We start from the raw sequence: 17,522 nt of genomic DNA on the forward strand, positions 1-17,522 counted from the left end.
CCACTGCACTCCAGCCTGGGCGACAGAGCGAGACTCTGTCTCAAAAAAAATAAAAATAAAGTAAACAAATAAATAAACCACATTTCATTAATACGTTATTTGAGTTCTTTGAATATGCATCTTCAAACAGGGTTTGGGGCATCTCTACAGCCACTTTTTGAGGCATCGAATGGTTTTCTGTGGCATACATTCACATTTTCCTCTTCCACTGAAGTTGTTGAAATTGAAGCAGTTTTTGAAGTCATGTATGTGCTACTAGTGAAAAAATTCTCCCAAGTCACAAGAACACATTTGAATGACATTAGAACAGGAGAAATTTTGTCCTATGGGTCCACATTTATCAAACTAAACCTCATACTCTATTTATTGCTTTTTAAACTGATTTTTAAATGCACTTTTTACAGTAACAACCAACATTTGCCTTTGTAAGGTGAAACCGTAAGAAATAATTACCCAGCTAGCATTACATTTGCTGTAGAAAAAGTCGAATTCAGCTAGTTGACCTGTACAAGGACCCATGACTAGGACTGGTAGAGACAGTTTCAGGACAAGGTGCCTTCTCTCCCCGAGGCCGCTCCAAATACAGGGGCTGAGAGCACCTCATACTATGACAGCCTTGGTAAGACTTAACTAGGAAGGCTGAAGGAGAATTTTGGGACACTTTCATCTTATATTGGGACAGGAATCTTATATTGGGCTTGGAATTAAAAGACATAACATAAATGTATACACAAAATAGTGGATAACAGAGTAGCAGTAAGTGCAAAATGAATTCTGACAGGGAGCATTTGCTCTTAGGGAGGGTTGCATGGAGAAGGCACAGCTGAGCTGGTCCTTGACAAATGAGAATCATCTGGGAAAATGAGCTATCCTTCATGCCCCAGGGACAGAGACAAGGCTACTAGAAGTGCCTCCTGACCTCAGGGCTCGCACTTTCGCACATTAATCTGGAACAAACGATAGGGCTCAAGCGGATAGGATAGGATAGGATAGGATAGGAAAGGGGAAGGAAGATGTTTGGGGAAATGGGCTTAGCTATGATTTTGTTAGGAGCCACTGTGCTTAAGCACTTGCCGTGTGTCAGCTGCTGTGCTAAGGGACTGCGCACAGGGCTAAATGCGTCCTCGTCACAGTCCTTACTGCACGGGGTTGTTACTGCCTTCCGCTCAAAGATCAGGAAACTGTACAGGAGTCAAATGTCCTGCCCTAGTTCCACATGAGAACAGGATGAGTGCCTGGGTCTGAAGCCAAAGCCCACAGACCTCAAGAGCTGAGCACATCAGCCCAGTCATGCGTGGGTGTTCAAGTCTAAACAGAGGGCATAGGTGACACTGACAATGACAAGCCACGATGCACAATGCTTTTTTTTTTTTGAGACAGAGTCTCACTTTGTCGCCCAGGCTGGAGTGCAGTGGCGCAATCTCGGCTCACTGCAAGCTCCGCCTTCTGGGTTCACGCCATTCTCCCACCTCAGCCTCCTGAGTAGCTGGAACTTCAGGCACCCGCCACCATGCCTGGCTAATTTTTTTTTTTTTGTATTTTTAGTAGAGACGGGGTTTCACCGTGTTAGCCAAGATGGTCTTTATCTCCTGACTTTGTGATCTGCCCGCCTTGGCCTCCCAAAGTGCTGGGATTACAGGTGTGAGCCACCGCACCCAGCTGCACAATGCTTTAAGAGCCCAGGATTCAAACCCAAATTTCCAACAACAGATGAACGGATCAAAATGTAGTCTATACAATGGAATATTATCCAACCTTTAAAAAGAAGGAAATTTGGATACATGCCATGACATGGATGAAGCAAAGGACAAATACTACATGATCTCACTTCTAGGAGGTACCTAGAATCAGCAAATTCACAGAGACAGAAAGCAGCAGAGAGGTTACTGGGGGCTGGGCAGGGGGAGGAGGAATGAGCGTTATTGCTGAACGGGTACAGAGTTTCAATTCGGGATGATGAAACATTCTGGAACTAGATGGTGGTAATGGTTATACAACCCTATGAATGTACTTCATACCACTGTGTAACTGTATACTTAAAAATGATTAGCATGACAAATTTTATGTTATATATATTTTACCACAATAAAAAAAGTTTAATTATTTTTAAAAATTGCTTAAGTGGATACAAATGGACAAAAGGAAGTAAATTTTGAGCCTGAGAATGAATGGCAAAACACTGAAGAGACACTGGGAGGAGGAGACAGGAGGGTGATTTGTGAGCAACCGGCCCAACCTTCCAGGGTCCTCAGGGCCCTCCTTCATGTGGGAGGAGGCGGCGGTTCCACAACCACCCAGAAATCTTACACAATCCCCTCTATGAGAAGCAATCAGTCCTTCCTCTGAACTCCAGGACTTCTTTATTTGTAACCCCTGTGTGGTACTTAGCACCTCCTGTCTTACACTTACAGCGAGTGGTACTTAGTACCTATGTAGATGCTTCTTCCTCTCCCCAGCCAGGGTCTCCTCCCATCTGTCTTTATATGCCCTTGGTTCTTAACACAGTCCCCAGCCAAGGACAGGTGCTTAACAAACAGCTACTGAGTCATGAATGACCCTCTGTGATTCTGACCGTGTCAGACCCTCTGTGATTCTGACTGTGTCTCTGCGGCAAGTCCCTGGAGGATATATTCATAGAACAGTGATTCTCCAAAAAGAAAGGGGGTATTAAGCATTTTCCAACTTCAGTAGCCTCCTTCTACCCACCAGCAGACTCCTATACAGCACAGCAGAAAGGAGTAGAGAACATCTCCTGGCTGACTGGGGGAAAAGGAACAGGGTGCGAGCCACTGATTTAAAGGGGACATAAAAATATTCTCTTGCTCTTATTTTGATCATGTTTTATATTTCTCAAATTGTTTCACTTATGTAGAATGTCAGCCCAAGACTGCCGTCAACTCTAAGGGCTAGTGTCTTTAGAAGACGCTGAGATACAGTGAGATTTGGACAGACGACTGATGATTCATTTAAAACAAATCAAGGCTGCCCCGGGGGAAGGGAAGAGATCAAATAAGTACTTTTCTTAAGTAAAACAGCAAATATCAGAAAGGCTTGAGCCCAGAGCCCCATACCAGGGCTGGACTCCAACTTCTGTGAGTTTTCTATGACAGAAAAGAGAATCTTCCAAACCAGGGAAACAGACAAGACTCAAGCACAAGATCCAGAGTCCCATGCGAGGGCTCTAGTGAGGAGAATGCTCCCAGAAACACAGAGCTAGTGGGCAGCCACCTGAGATGTACGGAATGCTGACAACAGGATATGCCCAACATTCTCCAGAGCAAACAAAACAAAACAAAACAAAACAAAACATATAGCTCTCCTCCCTTCTCTCTTCACACACAGCTGCAAAGATCTGTCATGTACATCCACTTGAGAAAATGATGATTATAGTTAGGACATGCCCCATGACGACATCCAGGTCATGTACAGCCTTTGCATGGGACAGCAGGGCTAAATTTTGGCGGTACATATTTAAGAGGGCAAGTTTCCATTCAAAAAATTTCCTATGAGAAGAAAGATGATTCCACTTGTCTTCCAATACTGATTGAATAAGGCTAAGCAACTGTTGTAGATATGTCACAATGAGGCAGAGAAGTTTACTGATAAGAGCTAGAGAAGGCAGCCGACTTGGGCAGATAGCCTCCGTCAACAGCTTTGTGGCAGCGGATGGAGACAAAAAGTTCCACTTTTTAGGCTGACGCAATCCTTCTGCAAAGAGCAAGACAGAAAAGGCTTGTGTAGACTAAACTTCTCACTCATGAACTGGATCAATACGGCATGTTATTTCAGCTGATGTTCAGCACAGGAAGAGTCGGAATTGTGTCTCTATGACCGCAAGTTGAAGAACATGACAGCATGTTCTAAGGGTATTAGGCAAGACAAGCAGGGCCTGTTATTACGAAAGCTAAAGAAGGAAATAAAAGGCTTTTTGCCACGGAAATAATCCAGAAGACTCTTCACCTTACTGGACTCAGCTAACCACAAAGTAAGCCCTGAAGCAAGAGACCACACCAGGAGAAGAGAGCACAACTGAACAGCAGAGAGGATCAAATGTCCTTTCACAGTAGCCAGAGCTGGCCCCAAGCTATGCAGGCACTTTCCTCCTCCGAGGGCCATGGATGGAGAGGAAGCTCCACTTGTTTGAGAAACTGCACGCAGAGAAGGTACCTAGATCCTGGGGTCCTCTCAGGTGCTCTGCCCAAAGTCAGGATATTCCCATCTTCCCATGGTGACTATGGAAATAAACAGAATGTGAACATGTATGGCCGGGCACGGTGGCTCACGCCTGTAATCCCAGCACTTAGAGAGGCCGAGGCGGGTGGATCACGAGGTCAGGAGATCAAGACCATCCTGGCTCACACGGTGAAACCCCGTCTCTACTAAAAATACAAAAAAATTAGCCATGCATGGTGGTGGGCTCCTGTAGTCCCAGCTACTCGGGAGGCTGAGGCAGGAGAATGGCATGAACCCGGGAGTCGGAGCTTGCAGTGAGCCGAGATCGCGCCACTGCACTCCAGCCTGGGCGACAGAGCGAGACTCCGCCTCAAAAAAAAAAAAAAAAAAAAAGGAGAGTGGGAACAGAGGAGAGCTACGCCTCTTTCCATCATGAACATCATGGTAGCTTCTCCAAGACTATGTAAGAGAAGGGAAAAGATGGCCACACAATCCTGGCGTCCAGGACTAAACAATCAAGTTTCCACCTAATACCCAAAAGCCCCAGGGAACAGTGATATATGAAGAAAAGAGTCAATGTTAAAACCTTCAATTCTATGTGGCGAGTCTATGGGTGTTTTTACTACTATGTTGTTGTTCTTTGTATGTTGCTGTATTTTTCCCAATTTTTTACTATGGAAAAATTAATATAAAACTTGCCATCCTAACTATTAGCTGTATTTTTGAAAGTTTCTCCAGATAAAGAAGCTATAAGTGAGTCAGGTCAGTTAATGTCCTCCTGTATTTATGTATTTCCCACCTGCTCCACGAAGGATTTAGGCAGTGACCTGTCCTCAGAACAGAATGACAGATAGGATATAAACCCCTCCTGGAAAATATGTAGCTATGCTTTGCCCCGTCTGCCCACGCTGGACCCGGCTCAGCCACTGACCTGCTATGTGAGCCACTTCCACTTTCATGCCTCTTTGAAAAAGGAGTCACACCACAAAAAAAGAAGCAACACTCTGAACATTCCAGGGGGATAACCAACTCTCCTTAGTTCCTGACAATCAGAAAGCCTGAGGATAAAGTACTTACAAGGTTTTCTTTGCCTTCAGCAAGTTTAGGATATCAATGAAGACAAACACACCTGCAAGAGTTAACAGAGCTACAGAAGACAGATCTGATAACCACGGCAGGTAGGGCCCTGGTGCTCCAGGAATCTAGGGGAGGGAGAAAACAGTACGCATGCACCAGGCATCCGAGGGAGGGCTGTCCAGAGAGCTGAGGGTGGAACCAGGCCAAGTCTGAACAGGCAGAGACAGAAGTGGGTGGAGAAACACCAGCAACAGCCAGACAGTGCTGCGAGCAAAGAGGCAGGGAGGAGGCCCTGAAGGAGCGGCAGGTGGGCTGGGGACTCGCAGCCGCATTGTAAGGCAACCGTCAGGAGCCTCTGCCTCTCTCTCTCCCATGACAGCATTCTTGTCAATGTCTTGGCTGAGTAAGAAGCAGCTGGCTAAAGGAGGCTCGCCCTCACCCAGTGGGTGTTTAGTTCACAGAGCCCTCCTGTCCCCTCCAGGACCCAGGCCTGGGGTGGGAAACTGGGAAGAGCAAGACCCAGTCCTTGTCTTCAAGGAGTCCACACCACCCCACAGCTCGCAGAGGTCACAGCTATCACATATCACTGACCTGGATAAGAAGGTTAAAAAGGGCAAAGGTTGGGTAGAGTTACTCACACCTCTTAAAATAGACCAAGGTTTCAGAGACTGATAACCACAGAAATGGCTTAGCAGGACACGGGTGAGAAGACAGGACACAAAGACCTCTCTGCCCAGGGAGAAGAAGATCAGCCTCTCACGAGTTTGGAGAAATCCACGTCTGAGTTGAGTTTTTACAGATTTCAACAGGTACCTGCTGTTACTTTAAAAAGCAGAGATGAGGCCAGGTTTACAGGTTCATGCCTGTAAACCCAGCACTTTGGGAGGCAGAGGTGGGTGGATCATCTGAGGCCAGGAGTTCAAGCCCAGCCTGGCCAACATGGCGAAACTCCATCTCTACTAAAAATACAAAAATTAGCCAGGCGTGATGGCACACACCTGTAGTCCCAGCTACTTGGAGGCTGAGGCAGGAGAGTCGATTGAACCTGTGGGGGGCACAGCGGCAGTGAGCCAAGATGGCACCACTGCGCTCCAGCCTGGACAACAGAGACGCCATCAAAAAGAAAAAAAAAAAGCAGACATGAATGGAATCTAGAAGATAATCACAGGCTATGAGGTTCCCCAGGACTGGACACAGCCTGCAAAAAACATGGGACCCTGTTCTGACCTCTGAATTGTGCCTGTTATGTGGAAGACCTCAGCGGTGTTGGAGGAAGCAACAAGTGAAATAGCGAAAAGGTTAACCAGGATTTAGCTCATCGTATTGGGAAGCAGAAGAGAGGTACTGGTGACAACCACGAGACATGAGCTAAAATTACACAAAGAGCTCAGGTAACTATAAAAAGAGGTGACTGGCTCTGGGGAAGCCAAAATCAAAACAAACCTAACAAGTTGCAGAAGATTATAGAATAATGACCAGTGTTTAAAAGACAGAAAGAAAAAGAGACTATGCAGTTCGGCCATTAGCTGCTCGGAATGGGTGATACTAGTTTGGGGTCTCTATATTCCCTTTATGTTTCACTTAAAATTTATTATGAAAATTCAAATCTATTCAAAAGTAGACACAGAAGTATAATAAAACTATATTTTATGTACCCGTGACTCCAACTTCAGCTTCAGTAATGATCAACATTTTGCTGTTTCATTATACCCACTTCTTAAAAAATTACTTTAAGTTACATCCCAACACCCTGTCTCTCAGGTGACATTTCTGAGGCCTCCACGGCTCTATGGTTCTACCGCGTGGGGGTATCATGTGCAGGACAGTAAAACTGACTGGCATGTAGGCTGCATCTTGCCAACTGCCCAAAGGTTTAAACAAAAGGAGGCAACCTGAATATTGACTTGAAGCATCCAACTCAGCATAATACTTAATTATCATGCAAGAAAAACGCCCATATATTCAATTTGCAAATATTGAGGATATGCAAGTCAGCTCCAGCCTCAGGGGATATGATAGTAAACAAAAGAGAAAAAAATAAAACCCTGATCCCAATGAGGCTTCCACACTGCTAAGTTTTGGGACCAGAGACAAAACATACTCTGGAGTTAACCTGACTCTCCTTAAGTCACAGGCCTATTTGACATGAATCACAACCTAGCCAGAGAGCAGTTTCTATTCCCCTTTAATTGACAAATTCTTTCCTTTTTAAAAAATGGCATTCAGAGATCTCTCATGATACTGGTGCTAGAGAAGGAGTTAACTTTCTGGTTCTCTAGACTTCTGATGATGTACCCCAATAAATAAATGCACCCCTCACATTAAATGCTTTTATCTATAAACTATATACATGTACATTCTGCAAGTATTTTCTGACCATTAGAAAACACACAAATATGAATTTAAAAGATAGCCAAAAAATAACTATCCATAGAAGTTCTAATGTTTCTATTCTATTCTACAATCTAATGGATGGTCTAGGCAGCCACTATGGGGCATACACCCCACTCTGGAGACAGTCCTTCCATCTCCTGAGCAGCCCTGCAGCCTCTTTGGTGGCTTGCCTGCCTTGTGTCTCCATCTGTTCCCCACCATGGGCAACAATGCATGAAACTGCTAATGGAGGCACCCTGAAATGCGTGCCACACCTGGGAGGCAGAGGGACAGTGCCTGCAAAAGCCTGCAAAAAGGGACTGTCACATCAAAGAGGGAGGAAAAGACACTCAGCATCACCCAGTGATGAAGGGAAGCATGCCAGAGAGAGCAGGACGCTACTGGTGACTGTCGCCTGGCCTGCCTGAGAGGGTGAAGAGACTGAGCCGGCCTCTCTGCAGGACAGAGAGGCTTGAGGCCGAGGCCCACGCCAGGCTCCAGGGCTGGCCTCCTCTGAAGGTCTGTCCTGGACACCCTGAAGCTTCAGCCCTGACCCCAAGGACAAGGATCTTCACCCTGCCTGAACTCTAGGGAGGTCTTGGCATCGGCAGAGTTTGCCTCTGACTCACATCAGGAGAGAAAAGCACAGACTGGCTGTCTTCAGAGTCTAACCTGGGAGTCTGGGCTGCTCAGCCACCCCCTCAAGAACTCAGTTCCGTCCACTGTGAGGTGCCTGGCTGGGCTGCTTGACAGATAAGGTCCCCTGCCAGCTCCCCACCCTGGGATGCCTCAGAAGCTTGCCTGAGGCGCAATGCAGGTAACTGTCCTACAGAAGGAACAATGAGCCATTTGACCATTTCACTAGTGGCACAGAAACAAGGGGCAATTTGAACACAAGAATACCAGGTAAAGGAAGACTACAGTAGAGTTATGTAACATTAGCTGGAGCTCAACACTAATCTCCTCCCCTCTCACACCCTGCAAAGACCACAGCCACCTGCTTCTCCAACACAACTGAAACTACACGGAAAGAAACACCTCAGATGTACTCCGAAACACAAACTTCACCCAGTGAAAGCACAGGCTTAGGTCCACAGACTTTCGATGCCTTGATCTTGGCTATAAGATCTACGTTTTGCACAGTATCAGAACAGACAAACCTGGAACATTACAATGTATATTCTTGTTAGGGACCACCTTCTATGGGACATCTGACCATCGGAACCTGCCCTACCCTCAATCCATCATTAGATAATCTTACATGCTTACTAGCGGTAAGGCCCTGTATTAAACGCTGCTGAAAACACAGAGATGACAATGACTAGGTCTCCCATGGGCCCAGAGCTTAGAGTGTGGCTGGGGTGCCAATCTGTGGAAGCCAGATATGCACTCATGAAAAGATGCACGTGGGACAGAGGCTGGGATGCTCATCAAAATATTTAATAGCCAGTACGGCCAGACACCAACCAGCCAGAAAAGACACAGGCCAGTGCACCAAAACAGGGCTCCAAAGTTCCTCTACTGCCCCATGTATTAACCCTTTAGTTTCCACATGGGGGGGGGGGCACTTGGGTAGCAGCTATTCTCTAGCCAGGATGGGAGTATTTCGATATTTTAACCACTAGCATGAGCGCTGGTGCATCTACAGCTGAATGACAGTGAGCGTAGTTGAGGAAGGGGAGAGTCACTCCAGGAAAAGTGCCTCTGAGGAGCAGGGCTCTGTGGGACAAGGAATGGCATTCCAAATAGGCCGACATGGGCATCGTACCATTTAGATGTACTTTTTTTTTTTTTTTTTTTTTTGGAGACAGATCCTCACTCTATACCCCAGGCTGGAGTGCAATGGCACGATCTCGGCTCACTGCAACCTCCGCCTCCCAGGCTCAAGGGATTCTCCTGCCTCAGCCTCCTGAGTAGCTGGGATTACAGGCGCCTGCCACCACACCTGGCTAATTTTTGTATTTTTAGTAGAGACAGGGTTTCACCATGTTGTCCAGGCTGGTCTCGAACTCCTGACCTCAGATGATCCACCTGCCTTGGCCTCCCAAAGTGCTGGGATTACAGGCGTGAGCTACCACACCCAGCCTAGATGTACTCAACACAAACTTTATCCCAGCAAAAGCACAGACTTGAGTCTAGAGATTTTCAGTGTCTTGATCTTAGCTATAGGATCAAAGACACCATCGGACCAGGACACAGGAAGGTCAGTCAGGCAGATGACAGCACCCAGGTACAGTGTCTTGGGTACACAGACCCATTAACCCCATGCCGCCAGAGTTTGCTTTCTAGAAGCCTCAGGATATGGTGGTTTGGAGAGGAGTGGAGATAGCAGGTAGGAAGCAAGCTGCAGAAGCCCCTGACAGGCAAGGTAAGTAAACACCTGGAGCCTTATGGAGGGGAGCCTGGAAGGCTTCTGCTTAGGAGGGATTTGATCAGAGCTGTGATTTAGAAAAAGCAACCATCCCCCTCTGCACCCTGCCCCTCTTCCTAACAAAGGCCTTCACTGTTTAAATTGGAGGTGACAATTCTGGTTCACGATGGCAATACTGAGAAGGCAAGGAGGAAATGCATGTGTGTTGGGCAATACTGCACAGAGAGGGTCAGAATAAGCAGAACTGCTGACTGACTGGACTTCAGGGCAGAAACCAAGGGCAATACCGTCGTCCAGCCATTCTTTGAACAGGCACAGGGCCCGGGAACAAACTCCACACGTGTGCATGGCCAGAGGGGCAGGCAGGTTGTGTCACCTTGGCCAAGTCACCCCCCTCCGATCCCTGCAGACTCCCAAGTAGCTGGGACTACAGGTGCCCACCACCATGCCTGGCTAATTTTTTGTATTTTTAGTAGAGACAGGGTTGCACCATGTTAGCCAGGATGGTCTTGATCTCCTGACCTCATGATCCGCCCGCCTCGGCCTCCCAAAGTGCTGGGATTACAGGCGTGAGCCACTGCACCCGGCCAATCATGCGTCTCAATTGTTCTCCAGCCTTACAAGACCAATGTCCAGGGCAGGCAAAGCCTTTTATTTTTTAATTCTCTAGGAAGTCACAGCTACATAGCAAGTGATCTTATCACTCCCTGAGCCAAGCTGAATCAAAATTTGTGGTCTCTTTCAGCACTCTAGTGGTACAAAGAGATAATTCAAGGCAGAGTGTAAATGAGATGGGGGTAAAATCAAGGAGCAGTGACACCGAAGGAGACCCAGCTCTGTCCTTCCTGTCTTACTGCCAGCTGTATAACCTGGAACTTTCTTTTTTTTTCTTTTGGAGACAGAGTCTCACTCTGTCACCCAGGCTGGAGTGCTGTGGTGCAATCTTGGCTCACTGCAGCCTCCGCCTCCTAGGTTCATGCGATTCTCCTGCCTCAACCTCCCGAGCAGCTGAGACTACAGGCACGTACCACCACGCCCAGTTAATTTTTGTATTTTTAGTAGAGACGGGGTTTCACCATATTGGTCAGGGTGATCCACCCGCCTCGGCCTCCCAAAATGCTGGGATTACAGGCGTGAGCCACCGCACCTGGCCTAACCTGGAACTTTCTAGGCCCTCCCGGACTGAGAAACTTCTAGCTCTGGAGGGGCAGTAGAGCCCAGCAATTAGGAGCACAGACCCTGAAGCCAGACTGCCTAGGTTCAAATTCTGGTATGGGGAACTTAATCTTTGCACCTGTTCCTTTATCTTGTGTACAGTAAGGATAGCAGCAGGACCTACCTTACAGGGTTACTGAAGGTACTAATGAGTTAACCCATCAGAAGCTTAGCAGCACCTGGCTCTGTCTGCTGCTCTCATCACTGCTCTGTTCCTAAGCCTGGCCGTGTCCAGGCTGTGGCTACCACCTCGGTCAGCTACCACAGCCCTGCTTTGTGGCAGACACCTGGACCCTGAAGGAGAAACTAGCTCCGGAAGCACTTTCTCATGACTCTGCTTAATAAAGGAATAAATAGTATTCAGAGTGTTTCAGTCCTTCTTATATGGACATTTCTCCCACAACAAACCTAAGGGGAAAGTGCCCATTTCTATAGCAGCCAAAGCTGTGCTAATGGATAGAGCCTACATTTATCAGAAGTCCCCTCCAGAATGAGGAAATGGTCTACAGGCAGGCCCCGTTTCCTCCTCTGATGCCCTAACTTCTTTCCATTTCTCTTTCCAAACCATGAAATCCCTATTTCAACTGCTTTTGACTAGAATACATGAACCCAAAAGTCCATTAAACCTATTCATTAGTAAAAACACTTTTCAAATTATTGTTAATTTCAAGAGTTTTAAAGCAGAACATCTTTTATTTTTTAAAGACGTATTTAAACATATAGCAAAGGTGGGTAAACTGTTCTGAAAAATATCCAACAAATGGGGAGAAGTAACTAAATTATGGCCCATACAGCAAATAATGCAGTCATCTTCAGAACTTATTTTTTGAAGAATATGTAACAACGTGTAAAAAAGCCCACAACATAACTTATGTGATAAAGTTAAATTGTCAAAATTGTAATCTTTAATTAACAATGTATGCTTAAAATTTGTTTATTGTATAGGGAAAAAAGACTGGAAGGAAATATAACAAAATGTTAATAGTATTTAATCTCTGGAAGAGCTTCATTTTTCCTATTTCCCAAATTTTCTCCAGTAAGTATGTATGACTCTTAAAATATGAAAAACAAATACAGCTTTTCCGTGGCAAGTGGTTTTTAGATATTAGACAGATTTCAGAATTTTATTTAAACTTGAAGACCAGCAAATAATTCATAAAGAGAATCAGCCCAGGCACCTATATGGAACCACCAGTTTTGAGATTTTATTTTATTGTTTTTACTTTTTTTTTTTCTAGAGATGGGGTCTTTCTGTGTTGCCCAGGCTGGTCTTGAACTCCTGGCCTCAAGCAACAAGCTATTTGCCTCCAGATGATCACATCCTTCTAAGGCAGGCAGCACAGGAGAGCAGGGCCCTTACTCACCTCCACTTAAGTTTTTGTCCAAGGGTGACACCCTCCAAGCCAGCCACACTTCAAGGAGTCTCCAATATTTCACCCGCCCCTCTTGATTCCTCAAAGGTCATAAGTGAATCAATACTGTGTTGTTTCTAACATGAAAGAACATGAAAGTGGGCTGGGTGCAGTGGCTCACGCCTGTAATCCTAGCACTTTGGGGAGGCCAAGGAGGGCAAATCGCTTGAGCCCAGGAGTTCGAGACAACTGGGCAATATGGCAAAACCGCTTCACTACGAAAAAAATATAAAAATTAGCTGGGCATAGTGATGTGCGCCTGTAGTCTAAGCTACTGGAGAGGCTGAAGTGGGAGGATCAACTGAGCCCAGGGAGGTGGAGAGGCTGCAACGAGCCATGATCATGCCTGTACTCCAACCTGGGCAACAGAGTGACACCTTATCTGGGAAAAAAGAAAAAAAAAGAAAGTGAAAATGTCATGATGTAGAAAATGAACATAACTCAGATTATGTGATAGTTTTCTCTTCTTGCCATTATATACAACCCAAGGCTTGCCACAAACTGAAATTTCTTATGCATTGACATTCAGCATTTGATGTAAAATGACAATCTTAGAGTCGCTGCCACAAACCCTGGTAAAACTGCCCCTGCCTTCTCCAGTTCACTAAGTTCAGCTACTCCTTCAGGGCTTGTGCTCCTTTAAAACTTTTCAGAAGCCCCTTGAAGTACCAACATGTTGAAACTCAAACTCAACTGCCTGCAGCTTCAGATCAGCTCTGGCCACTGAGAATTCTTCTCCAGGCCCCAGTGTCAAAGGCACTTTTGACCATCATGTGTTTGTCTGACTACCAAGTTGGACTGCCAACCTTCACTAAAAACTCCGGCACCTTTATCTACCTCCTGTCAGATCACCGCCTGTCAGAGAGGGAGGCCTAAAAAGGCTTCAGGATATCAACAGCTTTGAGCTGCCTTAGAGGAACTTCTTTTCTATTTTGTAGTACAGGAGCCTCATGCACTGCATCATCCAAACAAGACTCTCCACAAAACATTACTAATGGATTCTAATTGAACAGAGTTTGGTTACAAGAGACAGTAAACACAAATGGGCACCTGTTTTAAATGGCAAACTTACACAATAAATTCAATTGATCTTAAAAACTAAACATTCCTCTAAGGTTACTGACTATAAATATCTAGAAATTACTACTCCTATAGTCTTGCTATTTCCAGACAAGTGAAACTGGAAGGGAGAGAGGAGAAATACCCAGTTATAATGACAAGACAACCTTATCTTTTCTCAAAAGCCTCCCCAAACACACAACCATTTTCCACAAAACAGTTACATCAAAAAAGATGTAGCAAGACCTAGACATTAAGCATGCTAGAAAGTAGGGACAGTTTTACCAGTGTTTGTGGCAGCAACTCTGAGATAGTCATTTTACATCAAATGCTAAATGTCAATGCATAAGAAATTTCAGTTTGTGGTAAGCCCTGGGTTACATATAATGGCAACAAGAGAAAACTATCACATAATCTGAATTATGTTCATTTTTCTGCATACACCATGCATGCTGGTACACTTTCAGTTAGCCTAAACTTCACCCAAAAGAAGAGGTGGCTATGAAAACTCTACCTGCATGGTATAAATAGATACCTATCCCTACATGCATGGGTCACTTGTATCTACCTCCTAAATACCAAAAACTTAGAAGCCCAGATTTCTTTTCAGTCAGGCTGCCTGCGATAATAATAAAAATACTGCCAAAATAGGAACAACAGAGACAGGAAGGAAACATGTCAAAATGCTTATAATTGTGGGGAAGGGTAATTTTTTGTTTTGTTTTGTTTTTCATAGAGTCCTGCTCTGTTGCCCAGTCTGGAGTGCAGTGGCGGGATCTTAGCTCATCACAACTTCTGCCTCCTGAGTTCAAGCGATTCTCCTGCCTCAGCCTCTCGAGTAGCTGGGACTAGAGATGCATGCCACCACGCCTGGCTAATTATTTGTATTTTTAGTAGAGATAGGGTTTCTCCATGTTGGTCAGGCTGGTCTCGAACTCCTGACCTCAAGTGATCTGCCCGCCTCGGTCTGCCAAAGTGCTGGGATTACAGTGAGCCACCACGCCTGTCTGGGTAATTTTCTTTTTTAAGTATTCTGTTTACAGTAAATTCAGAAAACAGAAGTCTTTAATATGTCTATTTTAAAGGGGAGAGGTATAAGGTGTGCTGCTAACAAGTTTATTTTTCTAGTCACAGAATTTGGACTCATGAAAGATTTTAGTCTAATGTAGTTTGTTCACAAATATAAGGAGGGGGGCCTCAGACTAGGGAGGTGTTTTCCGAGTTGAGTCAGAACAAGAAAGTAAGTCTCCCAAGACCTGGTCCTTTTCCACTATATCACACTGCACTGTCTGGCTCCAATCTGATGGCGAGCAACGGTTCCTTAAAAAGCTCCATCTTCTCAAGTCTACCCAGCACAGACCTACAACTCAAACTTTAAGTTTTAGCCAGCCTAACCTTCCACGTCCACTTGAAAAAAGAAAAAAAAGAAAGAAACAATCAACCAGAAGCCTTTGATTTTTTTGCTAGCAAGAAGCCAATAATTGTTTTCTTTGGGACAATCACAGGTTAAGTTGTGAAATGTGTGGCAGAAACTGCAAGATTTAACCAGTTTCTCTCAACGCTAATCAAAGGTCAAGAAAATAAAAGACAGGGCAGTGAGAGTCGCGGGACTTTAGACACTCCTGCACCAAGAAGCTTAAAAGTCTTAGCCAGGGCACTAGAGAACGCTTTTAGAATGGTCACTCTTACTTATGCTCCATAACCTTGAAATTGGACTGAGTGGGGAAGGGGTTTCCACACTCTCACAACGCACTGACTGGGGGAACGCCTGTCCCCAGACTCGAATCCACGTGTCCATTCAAGTCATCTACCGCCACTCTCCGTCTACGCTGCCAGGTGACAGACATCATCTTTGCTTCTCAATTTCAAAAAATGCCAGCACTCCTCAGATCAATGACTCCACGGCCAAGTGCAAGGGCCACGGGCACTCCTCTGGAGTCACCGAGAGAATGTCTGCCTCTGGCAGCGGCCTCTGAGCTGCCTGTGGGCCTCGTGCCGGCGCGCTGCGTGGGGCCGGCATCTCAGCGGGCGCGAGTGCAGTCTCGCCCCACGCGCGGTCCGAACGCCCGCGAGCCCGGCCTCTGGGCAGGCGGGGGCCGCGGACGAGGGCAACGTCAGCGGCCCAGCTGGGCCACCTCCTCCCAGCCGAAGCGCGGCCTCCGGCTGCTTCGCCGGGCCGGTCCCCGCCGCCGCACACACAAGGGTCGGTCCCGCGCGCATCCCCGGCCGCGCACCAGCCCCGCGCCCGCGCCGCCGGCAACTCAGACACAGGAAGCTGCGGCAGCACGGGCACCCTGGAGGCCTCCGGCTGCCGAGGGAAGCGGGGCCGCGGGCAGGAGGCCGGAAAGGCGGCGCGGCCCCACGAGCCTGGGGTGGCTCACGCGCCTCCGCGGCGGCCGCTGCTCCGGGCTCGGCCCTGAAGGGCAACGTCAGCCGACGCCTCGGCCGGGGCCCGGGCACCGCCGCGGGAGCAGGCGCGGCTCCGCACGGCGGGCGCACTCACCTCCTCCGTGGACCGGCCGCTCCGCCGCCGGCTGTCACTGCAGCCCACTCCCTGCCCCGCGCCGGCTCTGGATGCTATTTAAGGCGCCGCTGGCGCCGCCGCCTCGGCCCGCTGGTTGCGCCCCCGCCACCGCCGCGGCTGAGCCAGGATGCTGCTGGTGCGCTCGCCGCGCCGGCCCCGCCCTCCCGCGGCCCCGCCCTCCCGCGGCCCCGCCCCGCCAGCAGGCCCCGCCCCCGGCAGGCCCCGCCCCGCCGAGCGCCCGGCCGCCCTCCAGTCTGGGCGCGCGTGGCTGGCGGGTGGCCGGCGGTCTAGAGGCTGCGGCGGGCGAACGCCGCTGGAGTCGCCCAGACTGCCTCGGATTTCATAATGAATCTGAGGAAGGACAAAGGGTACATTGGACCGCCTCAGCTCAGAGGCCCCGCGGACCCTGGGCCCCGCGATGCCCGAGGGGCGGGCGGCGCCCTCCGGATCCTGCACCCTCAGCCCGTGCCCCGCTGGCCTCCTGGCAGGCCGGGCAGAATTCTGCTGCAAGGGCCCTGGAGGCAAGGGCCTTCCTCTCCGTTTTTCCTTGACACTGACGGGCGCGGCCCCACAGGGTTTCCCCACGCTCCCTGGCCGGAAGACCTTTTCTGTCTGGTGTCTACAGAGCCTGACGTGGGCAGCGCCCGCAGCTCGCGCCGGTGCAGGGGAGCTGAGGGCCGACTGCGCGCTGCACCACGGCGGCCACCTGCTGTGCGGTTCTGAGGGCTTCCGCGTCCCTGCCATGCCCATCTGGGGGCTTCAGAAGCCAACACGATGGTTTTCGGGCTCACATCCCAAAGGCTGCTCTTCCTTTTAGCACCTGGGACCTACCAGGAACCTCAACCTCTAACAACATTGGTCCCCGTTACCGTGGGGTTTGCGCCCAGCGTTCGCTGGAGGGCCGTTTGAAGAATGATTGTTGTCATAAAGGCCTTTGATAATAATAGATACTGTTTACCCAGTGCTTGATGCCAGGCATTGCTACAAACACTGCGTACACATTATTCTATTTAATCTTCATAACCCGGTGGGGTAGGTACTGTCATTACTGTCCTTTCACAGAAGAGGAAGCTGGGGCACAGAGGTTAAATGCTAGTGAGGGCAGTACCACACTTGGCACTCAGGCTGCCCCCAGAGTGTGAGCACAACCAACGCAGGGCTATGCCTGGGCTGCAGGCAGGGGAAACTGACCATGGGTTCGCTCCAGGCCTCAGCCACACTGCAGTTCACTCCCACAAATAACTGAAGGACTTTCCCTGGGTGTCTCCCACAGTGTGCTGGGCGCAGTGGTGCAGTGGGGTGAGGACAACGCACACAC

At 48.1% G+C, this 17,522-nt stretch overlaps 1 protein-coding gene across 17 annotated transcripts in view; it reads right to left on the reverse strand.

Moving 5' to 3' along the window:
• ACSL1 (acyl-CoA synthetase long chain family member 1) overlaps positions 1–17,107 on the reverse strand; it is a 71,518-nt gene extending 54,411 nt beyond the window's left edge. For 5 of the 17 annotated variants that reach the window (XM_063808447.1, XM_016951001.4, XM_054682681.2 and 2 more), the window contains exon 1: positions 16,184–16,370. The gene's annotated coding sequence lies outside the window, so the exon portion shown is untranslated. 17 annotated transcript variants of the gene reach the window in all.
• Positions 17,108–17,522: the final 415 nt, after the last annotated feature.

This window comes from Pan troglodytes, chromosome 3, assembly GCF_028858775.2.
Source record: "Pan troglodytes isolate AG18354 chromosome 3, NHGRI_mPanTro3-v2.0_pri, whole genome shotgun sequence".
NCBI classification, from domain to species: Eukaryota; Metazoa; Chordata; class Mammalia; order Primates; family Hominidae; genus Pan; species Pan troglodytes.